This window comes from Canis lupus, chromosome 1 (assembly GCF_003254725.2).
Source record: "Canis lupus dingo isolate Sandy chromosome 1, ASM325472v2, whole genome shotgun sequence".
Classification (NCBI taxonomy): domain Eukaryota; kingdom Metazoa; phylum Chordata; class Mammalia; order Carnivora; family Canidae; genus Canis; species Canis lupus.
The window spans coordinates 78476352-78489007 of record NC_064243.1 but is presented as its reverse complement, the minus strand read 5'-3'; positions in this window follow the sequence as shown (position 1 = coordinate 78489007).

The following is a 12656-nucleotide window of genomic DNA, read 5'->3' as shown; positions in this document are numbered from 1 at the left end:
TCCACGTTGAAGCAAATGGTGGGTATTTGTCGTTTCTTTTTTTTTTTTAATTTTTTTTCTTTTATTTATTATTTATTATAGTCACAGAGAGAGAGAGAGAGAGAGAGAGAGAGAGGTAGAGACATAGGCAGAGGGAGAAGCAGGCTCCATGCACCGGGAGCCCGATGTGGGATTCGATCCTGGGTCTCCAGGATCGCGCTCTGGACCAAAGGCAGGCGCTAAACCACTGCGCCACCCAGGGATCCCGTATTTGTCATTTCTAATGGCTGAGTAATATTCCATTGTATAAATAAACCACATCGTCTTTATCCATTCATCTTTCGATGGACACCGAGGCTCCTTCCACAGTTTGGCTATTGTGGACATTGCTGCTAGAAACACTGGGGTGCAGGTGTCCTGGCGTTTCATTGCATCTGTATCTTTGGGGTGAATCCCCAGCAGTGCAATTGCTGGGTTGTAGGGCAGATCTATTTTAAACTCTTTGGGGAACCTCCACACAGTTTTCCAGAGTAGCTGCACCAGTTCACATTCCCACCAACAGTGTAAGAGGGTTCCCTTTTCTCCACATCCTCTCCAAGGTTTCCTGCCCTGTTAATTTTCCCCATTCTCACTGGTGTGAGGTGGTATCTCATTGTGGTTTTGATTTGTATTTCCCTGATGGCAAGTGATGCAGAGCATTTTCTCATGTGCATGTTGGCCATGTCTGTGTCTTCCTCTGAGATTTTTGTTCATGTCTTTTTTTTTTTTTTTCTGTTCATGTCTTTTGCCCATTTCATGATTGGATTGTTTGTTTCTATGGTGTTGAGTTTAGTAAGTTCTTTATAGATCTTGGAAACTAGCCCTTTATCTGATACGTCATTTGCAAATATCTTCTCCCATTCTGTAGGTTGTCTTTGAGTTTTGTTGACTGTATCCTTTGCTGTGCAAAAGCTTCTTATCTTGATGAAGTCCCAATAGTTCATTTTTGCTTTTGTTTCTTTTGCCTTCGTGGATGTATCTTGCAAGAAGTTACTGTGGCCGAGTTCAAAAAGGGTGTTGCCTGTGTTCTCCTCTAGGATTTTGATGGAATCTTGTCTCACATTTAGATCTTTCATCCATTTTGAGTTTATCTTTGTGTCTGGTGCAAGAGAGTGGTCTAGTTTCATTCTTCTGCATGTGGATGTCCAATTTTCCCAGCACCATTTATTGAAGAGACTGTCTCTCTTCCAGTGGATAGTCTTTCCTCCTTTATTGAATATTAGTTGACCATAAAGTTCAGGGTCCACTTCTGGATTCTCTGTTCTGTTCCAGTGATCTGTGTGTCTGTTTTTGTGCCAGTACCACACTGTCTTGATGACCACAGCTTTGTAGTACAACCTGAAATCTGGCATTGTGATGCCCCCAGCTATGGTTGTCTTTTTTAAAATTCCCCTGGCTATTCGGGGTCCTTTCTGATTCCACACAAATCTTAAAATAACTTGTTCCAACTCTCTGAAGAAAGTCCATGGTATTTTGATAGGGATTGCATTAAACATGTAAATTGCCCTGGGTAACATTGACATTTTCACAATATTAATTCTGCCAATCCATGAGCATGGAATATTTTTCCATCTCTTTGTGTCTTCCTCAATTTCTTTCAGAAGTGTTCTATAGTTTTTAGGGTATATATCCTTTACCTCTTTGGTTAGGTTTATTCCTAGGTATCTTATGCTTTTAGGTGCAATTGTAAAGGGGATTGACTCCTTAATTTCTCTTTCTTCAGTCTCATTGTTAGTGCATAGAAATGCCACTGACTTCTGGGCATTGATTTTGTATCCTGCCACACTGCCAAATTGCTGTATGAGTTCTAGCAATCTTGGGGTGGAGGCTTTTGGGTTTTCTATGTAGAGTACCATGTCATCAGCAAAGAGGGAGAGTTTGACTTCTTCTTTGCCAATTCGAATGCGTTTAATGTCTTTTTGTTGTCTGATTGCTGAGGCTAGGACTTCCAGTACTATGTTGAATAGCAGTGGTGAGAGTGGACATCCCTGTCTTGTTCTTGATCTTAGGGGAAAGGCTCCCAGTGCTTCCCCATTGAGAATGATATTTGCTGTGGGCTTTTCATAGATGGCTTTTAAGATGTTGAGAAATGTTCCCTCTATCCCTACACTCTGAAGAGTTTTGATCAGGAATGGATGCTGTATTTTGTCAAATGCTTTCTCTGCATCTAATGAGAGGATCATATGGTTCTTGGTTTTTCTCTTGCTGATATGATGAATCACATTGATTGTTTTACGAGTGTTGAGCTAGCCTTGTGTCCCTGGAATAAATCCTACTTGGTCATGGTGAATAATTTTCGTAATGTACTATTGGATCCTATTGGCTAGTATCTCATTGAGAATTTTTGCATCCATGTTCATCAGGGATATTGGTCTATAATTCTCCTTTTTGGTGGGGTCTTTGTCTGGTTTTGGAATTAAGGTGATGCTGGCCTCATAGAATGAGTTTGGAAGTCCTCCATCTCTTTCTATCTTTCCAAACAGCTTTAGTAGAATAGGTATGGTTTCTTCTTTAAACGTTTGATAGAATTCCCCTGGGAAGCCATCTGGCCCTGGACTTTTGTGTCTTGGGAGTTTTTTGATGACTGCTTCAATTTCCTCCCTGGTTATTGGCCTGTTCAGGTTTTCTATTTCTTCCTGTTCCAGTTTTGGTAGTTTGTGGCTTTCCAGAAATGCGTCCATTTCTTCTAGATTGCCTAATTTATTGGCATATAGCTGTTCATAATATGTTTTTAAAATCATTTGTATTTCCTTGGTGTTGGTAGTGATCTCTCCTTTCTCATTCATAATAGTATTAATTTGAGTCTTCTCTTTCTTCTTTTTAATAAGGCTGGCTAATGGTCTATCTATCTTATTAATTCTTTCAAAGAACCAACTCCTGGTTTTGTTGATCTGTTCCACACTTCTTCTGGTCTCAATTTAGTTGAGTTCTGCTCGTATCTTTATTAACTCTCTTCTTCTGCTGGGTGTAGGATCTATTTGCTGTTTTTTCTCTAGCTCCTTTAGGTGTAAGGTTAGCTTTTGTATTTGAGTTCTTTCCAGTTTTTGAATGGATGCTTGTATTGCGATGTATTTCCCTCTCAGGACTGTTTTTGCTGCATACCAAAGATTTTGAACAGTTGTATCTTCATTCTCATTAGTTTCCATGAATCTTTTTAATTCTTCCTTAATTTCCTCGTTGACCCTTTCATCTTTTAGCAGGATGGTCCTTAACCTCCACGTGTTTGAGGTCCTTTCAAACTTCTTGTTGTGATTTAGTTCTAATTTCAAGGCATTACGGTCTGAGAATATGCAGGGGACGATCCCAATCTTTTGGTATCGGTTCAGACCCGATTTGTGACCCAGTATGTGGTCTCTTCTGGAGAAAGTTCCATGTGCACTTGAGAAGAATGTGTTTTCAGTTGAGTTTGGATGTAAAGTTCTGTAGATAACTTGAAATCCATCTGGTCCAGTGTATCATTTAAAGCTCTCGTTTCTTTGGAGATGTTGTGTTTAGAAGACCTATCGAGGGTAGAAAGAGCTAGATTGAAGTCACCAAGTATAAGTGTATTATTATCTACGTATGTCTTAACTTTGGTTATTAATTGATTGATATATTTGGCAGCTCCCACATTCAGGGCATATATATTGAGGATTGTTAAGTCCTCTTGTTGGATGGATTCTTTAAGTATGATATAGTGTTCCTCTTCATCTCTCACTACAGTCTTTGGGGTAAATTTTAGTTTATCTGATATAAGGATGGTACCCCTGCTTTCTTTTGAGGACCATTTGAATGGTAAATGGTTCTCCAACCTTTTATTTTCAGGCTGTAGGTGTCCTTCTGTCTAAAATGAGTCTCTTATAGACAGCAAATAGATGGGTCCTGCTTTTTTATCCAGTCTGAAACCCTGTGCCTTTTGATGGGGTCATTAAGCCTGTTCACGTTCAGAGTTACTATAGAAAGATATGAGTTTAGTGTCACCATGATATCTATTCAGTCCTTGTTTTTGTGGATTGTTCCACTGAACTTCTTCTTAAAGGGGAATTTTAAGAGTCCCCCTTAAAATTTCTTGCAGAGCTGGTTTGAAGGTCACATATTATTTCAGTTCCTGCCTGTCTTGGAAGCTCTTTATCTCTCCTTCCATTTTGAATGAGAGCCTTGCTGGATAAAGTATTCTTGGTTGCATGTTCTTCTCATTTAGGACCCTGAATATATCCTGCCAGCCCTTTCTGGCCTGCCAGGTCTCTGTGGAGAGGTCTGCTGTTACCCTAATACTCCTCCCCATAGAAGTCAGGGATTTCTTGTCTCTTGCTGCTTTAAGGATCTTCCCTTTATCTTTGGAATTTGCAAGCTTAACTATCAAATGTCAAGGTGTTGAACGGTTTTTATTGATTTTAAGGGGGGATCTCTCTATTTCCTGGATCTGAATGCCTGTTTCCCCTCCCAGATTAGGAAAGTTTTCAGCTAGGATTTGTTCAAATACATATTCTGGACCTCTGTCCCTTTTGGTGCCCTCGGGAACCCCAATTAAATGTAGGTTTTTCTTCCTCAGGCTGTCATTTATTTCCCTTAATCTATCCTCATGGTCTTTTAATTGTTTGTCTCTTTTTCCTCAGTTTCCCTCTTTGCCATCAACTTGTCTTCTATGTCACTCACTCGTTCTTCCACCTCGTTATCCCTCATCGTTAGGACTTCTATTTTGGATTGCATCTCATTCAATTGATTTTTAATTTCTGCCTGATTAGCTCTAAATTCTGCAGTCATGAAGTCTCTTGAGTCCTTTATGCTTTTTTCTAGAGCCACCAGTAGCTGTATAATAGTGCTTCTGAATTGGCTTTCTGACATTGAACTGTAATCCAAATTTTGTAACTCTGTGGGAGAGAGGACTGTTTCTGATTCTTTCTTTTGAGGTGAGGTTTTCCTTCTAGTCCTTTTGCTCAGTGCAGAGTGGCCAAAAACAAGTTGTATTGGGAAAAGGAGAAAAAGAGAGGAGATAAAAAAGGAAAGAAAAGAGAAAAAGGAAAAAGAAAAAAGGAAGAAAAAAGAAAAAAGAGAAGAAAAAGAGAAAGAAAAAGAAAGAAAAAATGGTGGGGGAAGCATACAGCAATCAAAAAGCAAAAAAAAAAAAAAAAAAAAAAAAAAAAAAACAAAAAACAAAACAAAACAAAAAAAAAAAACAAAAAAACCACCACCACAACAAAAAAACACGGGGGAGTATCTTCTGATTCTGTATACTTTAAGTCCCTTGACTTACCCTGGAACTTGTCCGTCTAGCTGGTCTTCTGGGGGAGGGGCCTGTTGTGCTGATTTTCAGGTGTTAGCACTTGGGGGAGCTGCTCTGCCCCCGCCTGGTGCAGGGCTCAGTGGGGGTTGTTTACCCGGTGAGGCCCCAGGAGGAACAACCCCAGTGGCTGCGGCAGCTCTGCAGCCCTGGAGTCAGCTCCCGCAGGAACTACAGAGCTCTCGGTCTGCAGGGCCTGGAGGCTCCGGGGCGGGGCCGCTGATCTGCTCAGCTCAGGGCAGGAGCGTCCTTGCTGTCCTGGGCCCTCCCGGCCTCTGCCTGTCCCGGGGGGAGGCCAGATCCTGGGCTGTGTCCCGGCGCCCTGTGCTCCCGGACCTGCGCTGTTGGATTCGCGCTCCCGCCCCGCAGCCCCCTCCGCGGAGCCGCCGCCCGAGCCCCCCCGAGCTGCTCCGGGTCCCGCCGTGCGCGCTGAAGCCCTTAGGGAGCTCGGCGCACTCTCCCGGGGCGCAGGTGTCTGTTAGTGTCCCCGGGAGCCCGAGGGCATCCCCGCCCTCCTGGGTCCTGCTCCACCTCCCTGCGAGCCCCTTTCCGCCCAGGAAGGTCGGTGCAGCTCCTGCTCCTCCGGGACGGGGCTCTCCTGTCCTGGGGACACTCGCCCCGGCCTCAGCCCGGCTCCTCGCGGGGCCCTCCCCCTTGGAGGCCTTTTGTTTCTTTCATTCTTTTTCCCCGTCTTCCTACCTTGATGCGAACTCTTCTCACTGTAGCATTCCAGGTGTTCTCTCTTTAAATCTCAGGCCGAATTCGTAGATTTTCAGATGATTTGAAGGTTATCTAGGTAATTTGGTGGGGACAGGTGATTTGGGGACCCTACTCTTCTGCCATTTTGCCCCTCCTCTCGAAATCTGCTGTAATTTTTATCCTTGTTCTTCTGGGTTAGTTTTTTATTTTAGTTCCCCCCCCCCCCCCCCCCCCCCGACCCCGACTTCTTTCAGGATTACTTCTATGTCTTTGGTTTTATTCAATTGAGTATGATATGCCTAGGTATAGTTTTTGGGTTTTTTTGTTTGTTTTCTGTTTATTTTTTTGTTATTTATCCTGTTTAGTGTTCTCCAAGTTTCTTAGATTTATTATTTGGTGTCATTAATTTTGGAATGTTTTTAGCCATTTTCAAATATTTCTTCTGCTCTATTCTCTTTTCTCCTGATGCTACTCTAATTACAAATATCTCATGTTTTGAAATTGTCCCATAGTTCTTGAATATTCTGTTTTATTCATTCTTCTCTGTGCATTTCAGTTTGGGAAGTTCCTATTATCTTTGGGCTCAATAAATTTTTCCTCCATTGTGTCCAATTACTGATGAGCCCATAAGAATCATTCTTCATTTCTGTTACTGTGCTTTTTAAAATCTAGTATTTCCTTTCAGTTTTCTTAGAGTTTCCATCTCTCCACTTACATTATCCATCTCTTCTTGTGTATTTTTAAATTCTCCATTAAATTCCTTAACATATTCATCATAGTTATTTCAAATTCTCTGATAATTTCAACATCGATGGAATATCTCAGTCATTTTAAAGGTGGATCTGCAGACTGTACTTCTTGCCTTTTTGCATGCTTTCTAATTGTGTGTGTGTGTGTGTGTGTGTGTGTGTGTGTGTGTGCAGAAAGATGGACGTGATAGAAAAGGTGATAGGAACTAAGGTAGATAGTTCTCTGCTCCTGCCAGAGTCAGGAGGGGATCTTTCTCAGGTCTTTCTTATAAGAACCTGGTGGAGGGATCCCTGAGTGGCGCAGCGGTTTGGCGCCTGCCTTTGGCCCAGGGCGCGATCCTGGAGACCTGGGATCGAATCCCACGTCGGGCTCCCGGTGCATGGAGCCTGCTTCTCCCTCTGCCTATGTATTTGCCTCTCTCTCTCTCTCTCTCTCTCTCTCTCTCTGTGACTATCATAAATAAATAAAAATTAAAAAAAAAAAAAAAGAAAGAAAGAAAAAAAGAACCTGGTGGAGTTACCAGAGGTAACAACCATGAAAGTGTGGGGGATCCATTTAGACAGCAACCAACAGGAGTTCCTCATTTTAATGAAGTTTCACACTTAGCCTCCAGTGATTCAACAGAATTACCATTTAAGTGTTCCTACCAGTTATATAGCTCTAGTGGCTTCTGCTGCAGATAAGCAGATCTTAGTTGCAATGGTATTCACCAGTCTTTCTAGATTTCAGAGTGGCAGTTTGCCTTGCAACCTCAGTTCTCTGATGGGTCCATGAAAAGTAATTGATTTTCAGTTTGTTTAGGTTTTTCTTTTTTCTTCAAGATTTTATTTATTTATTCATGACAGACAGAGAGAGAGAGGCAGAGAAACAGGCAGAGGGAGAAACAGGCTCCATGTAGGGAGCCCACCATGGGACTTGATCCAGGGTCTCCAGGATCAGGCCCTGGGCTGAAGGAGGCACCAAACCTCCGAGCCACCTGGGCTGCCCAGTTTGTTTAGTTTTTAGTTATGGTATGGATAGGGATGACTTCCAAATCTGACTACATATTAGAGCTTAAATCAAAAGTCCCAGGCATTATATTGTGGTTCTGTGATTAAGTATGTTTGGGGAACACTTGTTAAACCAGTGCAAATATCTTTTTTTATTCTAGAATTTCTTCAAGATTAAAAAAAATATTTAAATTATTTAAACAAACAAAAACCCAGTTGACCCATTTTTCCTACCCTCTACCTCTTGCAACCACTAATCTGTTCTTCATTATCTGTAAATTGTTTTTTTTTAATGTTCCAGAAATAAGAGAGATGATATGGTATCTGTCTTTCTCTGTCTTATTGCATTTAGCATAATGCCCTCTAAGTTGATCCTTGTTGTCACAAGTGGCAAGATTTTATTCTCTTTTATGACTGAATAATATTTTATATCTATCATCTATCTATCTATCTATCTATCTACCTATGTATCTGTCTTGGCTGTTATATATAATGCTACAATGAATACAGGGATACATAGTTATTTTCAAATTAGCATTTTTGTTTTCTTTGGAAAAATACTCAAAAGTGGAATTGCTAAATTATATGGTAGTTATATTTTTAGTTTTTTGAGGAGCCTCCCTATTGTTTTCCATATTCTCTGTACCGATTCACATTCTCACCAACAATGCACAAGGATTCCCTTTTCTCCCATCCTCGCTAACACTTGTTATTTCTTGTCCTTTTCAAGATAGTCATTCCAACAGGTGTGAGGTGACAGCTTGCTATGGTTTGTATTTCCCTGATGATTAATGATATTAAACATCTTTCATTGTATGTGTTGTTCAACTGTATATCTATTTTGGAAAAAAATGTTCCGATCTGCCCATTTTTAAATTGGGTTATTTGGTTTTTTGCTATGGGGTTGTATGAGTTGTTTGTATATTTTGCATATTAGCCTCTTCTCAGGTATATGATTTGCAATTACTTTCTCCAATTCAACAGGTTGCCTTTTCATTTTGCCGATGGCTTACTTTGTTATGCAGAAGCTTTTTAGCTTGATGTAGACCACTTGCTTATTTTTGCTCTTGTTTCTTTTGATTTTGGTGTTAGATTAAAAAAATCATTGCCAAGACCTGTGTCAAGGAGATTATCACCTGTGTTTGTTTGTTTTTTCTTTCTAAGACTTTTATGGTTTTGGGTCTTCATTCAAGTCTTTATTCCATTTTGAGTTAACTTTTGTGTATGATGTAAGAAAATGTCATTATTATGCATATTGCTGTCCAATTTTCACAACACCATTTGTGGAAGAGACTGTCCTTTCCCCATTGTGTATTCTTGGCTCCTCTGTCACTGTTATTGACCATATATGCATGAGTTTATTTTGGGGGCTCTCTATTGTTTCATTGATCTGTCTGTTTTTATGGCAATATGATATTATTTTAACTACTATAGCTTTATAATATAGTTTGAAATCAGGGACTGTGATGCCTCCAGCTTTGTTCTTTCTCAAGATTACTTTGGCTAGTTAGGATCTTTTATGATACCATATAAATTTTAGGATTATGTGATTAATTTCTGTAAAGAATGGCATTGGAATTGATAGGCATTGCACTGAATATGTAAATTGCTTTGTGTAGTATGGACATTTTAATAATGCCAATTTTTCTGGTCCATCAGTGGAATACCTTTCCATTTATTTGTGTCTTCTTCAATTTCTTTCATTAACGTCTTATAGTATTCAGAATATAGGTCTTTCATCTCCTTGATTAAATTTATTTATAGTTATTTTATGCTTTTGGATGCAATTGTAAATGAGGTTTTTGTTCTTAATTTCTCTTTCTGGTAGTTCATTATTAGTGTAAAGAAATGCAACAGATTTTTGAGTATAGATTTTGTATCCTCCAATTTTACTGAATTTTTTTATTAATTCAAATAGTTTTTTGGTGGGATCATTAAGGTTTTTTTTTTAATAATATCTTGCCATCTGCAAATAGTGATGGATTTACTTCTTTCTTTCCAATATGGATTGCTTTTATTTCTTTTTCTTGCCTAATTTCTCTGGGTGGGACTTCCAAAACTATGTTGAAAAAAAAGTGGAGAAAGTGGGCATCCTCGTTTTGTTCCTGATCATAGGAAAAGTTTTCAACTTTTCACCACTCAATATGATGTTAGCTATAGACTAACAGATCCATAAAGGTCACTTATGGCCATTATGTTGAAGTGTATTCCTTGTACCCAGTTTGTGGAAAGTTTTCATCATAAATCTTTCAGACTTCATTATTTTTATGTATAAATCTCCAATTTAGCCAAATTCCAATAATATTCTGGCATCACCTCACTATTATGATCACAAGAATATAAACATTGTAGCATTCTCTTATTTATGTCATCTATTTCTTTATATAAAATTTCTGATTGAGACAAATTCTTTTAAATCTAGCAGTTTAAACATTTATTCTGCAAATACAACATTCAGAATATTTCTAAGTATATTTACTCATATGACTTTGCCTTTATAATCTTTCTAAACATATATAAAAATCACATATTTAATGTTTCATCAAATCTATTTCCAACATGTAGTACAACAAATTTCTCTTCTGATTAATTCTTCACATTTTTTTCAATGTATGCATAGCCCAGTAGTTTAAAAGAATCAATCAGATTTTCCAGGCCACACAAAACAACAACAAAAAACAGCAACAACAAAAAAACCCCACACACAACTTTCCCCTTCTAAATCCCACTTAAAAAGTAGACATCTGAAATCTTACCCTCTCTAGCCACACAAAATGAATGAGTATGCTATTTGTAAAATTGAACTTCTTTTAAATGCATATAATACCAGATAATGTGAAACACTGTTATTGTGTTACATGAAATCTTATTACCAATAAAAATTTAGGATGCCAAGAAACCCAATATAAGAGTGAATGAAAAAGCATCGCTACCCACAAGTATATCATACATTGTGTATTTTATGCTCTTCATAAGAAACATCTGGAATGAATAAACTAGCATGGGCCACTGAATTAAGGTGTAAGAAAGAACTCAAGAGGAAATAGTTTCTACATAAAATATAAGGTGAGGAAAAGAGAAACAAAAGCCAAGAAAGAACTAATTCTCCAGCCAAGATCTATGAGTCTTGCCAAAATGTGGAGGGTAAAAGGAGGCTGAAGTAGGCATATATCACCCATACTTACTTATTTCCTTAAACCCCTACTCACTAACACAAATTAAAAGACCTACACATTTCATGTTGGCAAAAGCAAAGATACCTAATCCATTTACACACATTACTAACTGTTCCAAATTCACATTTCCATGTGAAACTGCAGGATAGGAACAGTATGTGTATTTAGATTATATTACACCTAGCTTTTTGAAATTTTAGCTCTTTCTACAAGTATGATCCACTGGTTGGTTTTCGGGTTATTCTGTTTCTACAAATGGTCTAAAGGATCATGCCTCCAATATGTGGGGAAAAGGCAAAGAAGACTTAGGAAATTGATAGAATTTGGCATATATGTGCCCCATGTGTAGTCTATGTGCGGTAGACAACCGTACTATATTTTTTAGCCTAAAAAGTTCTACTCCAACACCCCCCCCACACCCATATGCTTGCCTTTATTATCCTAGAGGATAAGGCAGTATGAACCAGTGCCAGGGCATTATAGGCCACACATAGTATTCATGGAATTATGAAACTGTAAAAACCTCAGGGGACTGAATCCAGAGGGCTATATTTGGTAAAAGGAACTAACAGGGTGTCATGGCTTCTGCAAAGGTTTTATGAGAGTGTGGAGAGACATAAGCTGCTGATGTGGATTAAAGGAGGAATCAACCTGCCAAATAACTTCCCTGGTTTCTACTTTTAGTAGAAAAGAGGAATAGAAACCATGGGTCAGAGAAAGACAAAAGAGAAAAAAGATGAGATGCCTGGTGTCGTGATGTTGGTAACTTACTTTTAAAATTCTTTAGGATAAAAAGGGTTATGAAGGTATGCATTAGTGGTTTTCACTTCACTTTGAGACTTTGGACAGCTACCCATTCCAATAGAAAAAAAATTCACACTCCATGGTTAGTCAGCCAGTATTACAGCAGAAAAGTCCCACTTGAGAAGCCTTTATAACATGAGCTTCATCTATCTTTATATCTAATGAAATACAGATGAGTGGCTAATTAGCATAATTAATGTCATAAATGGATTTTCATTGGTGAAGTTAATGACTTGTTAGCCAGCATAATGAATGGCAGAAATGAGTTCTCAGTTATGAAATGAGTAGGGTTCAAGATATGTATACTGGTTAAAGTATTACAGAAACATGCTCAACATTTGCATTAAATGAGGAATTAGAATCTATGAAATCTTTTGTACCCTTGGGATATATCTTAGCATGACCTATTAGGGTCATGCTAAGGTATAACAAGATACCACAGACTGAATGGCTTAAGTAACAGACATTTCTCGTAGTTCTAGAAGCTGGGAAATTGAAGATCAAGGTGCCAACAGATTCAGTTCTTGATGAGGGCTGTCTTCCTGGCTTATAGACAGCTACCTTATGGCTGTGTCCTCACATGGCCTTTTCTCAGTGGTTGTGCACAGAGAGCTCTCTGTATTCCTCTTGTAAGACACTAACTCCATGATGAGGGCCCCACCCACATGACTTAATCTAAATCTAATTACCTCCCAAAGTTTTTACCTCCAAATAACATCTCTTTGGGGATTAGGAATATTGGTGGGGAGGGGCACAAACATTGTATCTATAACAGGATGTCACCTAAGGCTAGATTGCTAAATGGATTTGCATCTGATCTTTCTGTGATAGAACTTTTTTCTGCTTGAGGCTAATTTATAAAGGCAACAAAATAGGCCTCAGAGATACTGTTAGGTCTGTTTCTTGTGACTTATTTGTGTGTGAGGTATTATTTGTTTGAAAAAGACAGTGAGCTGGGTC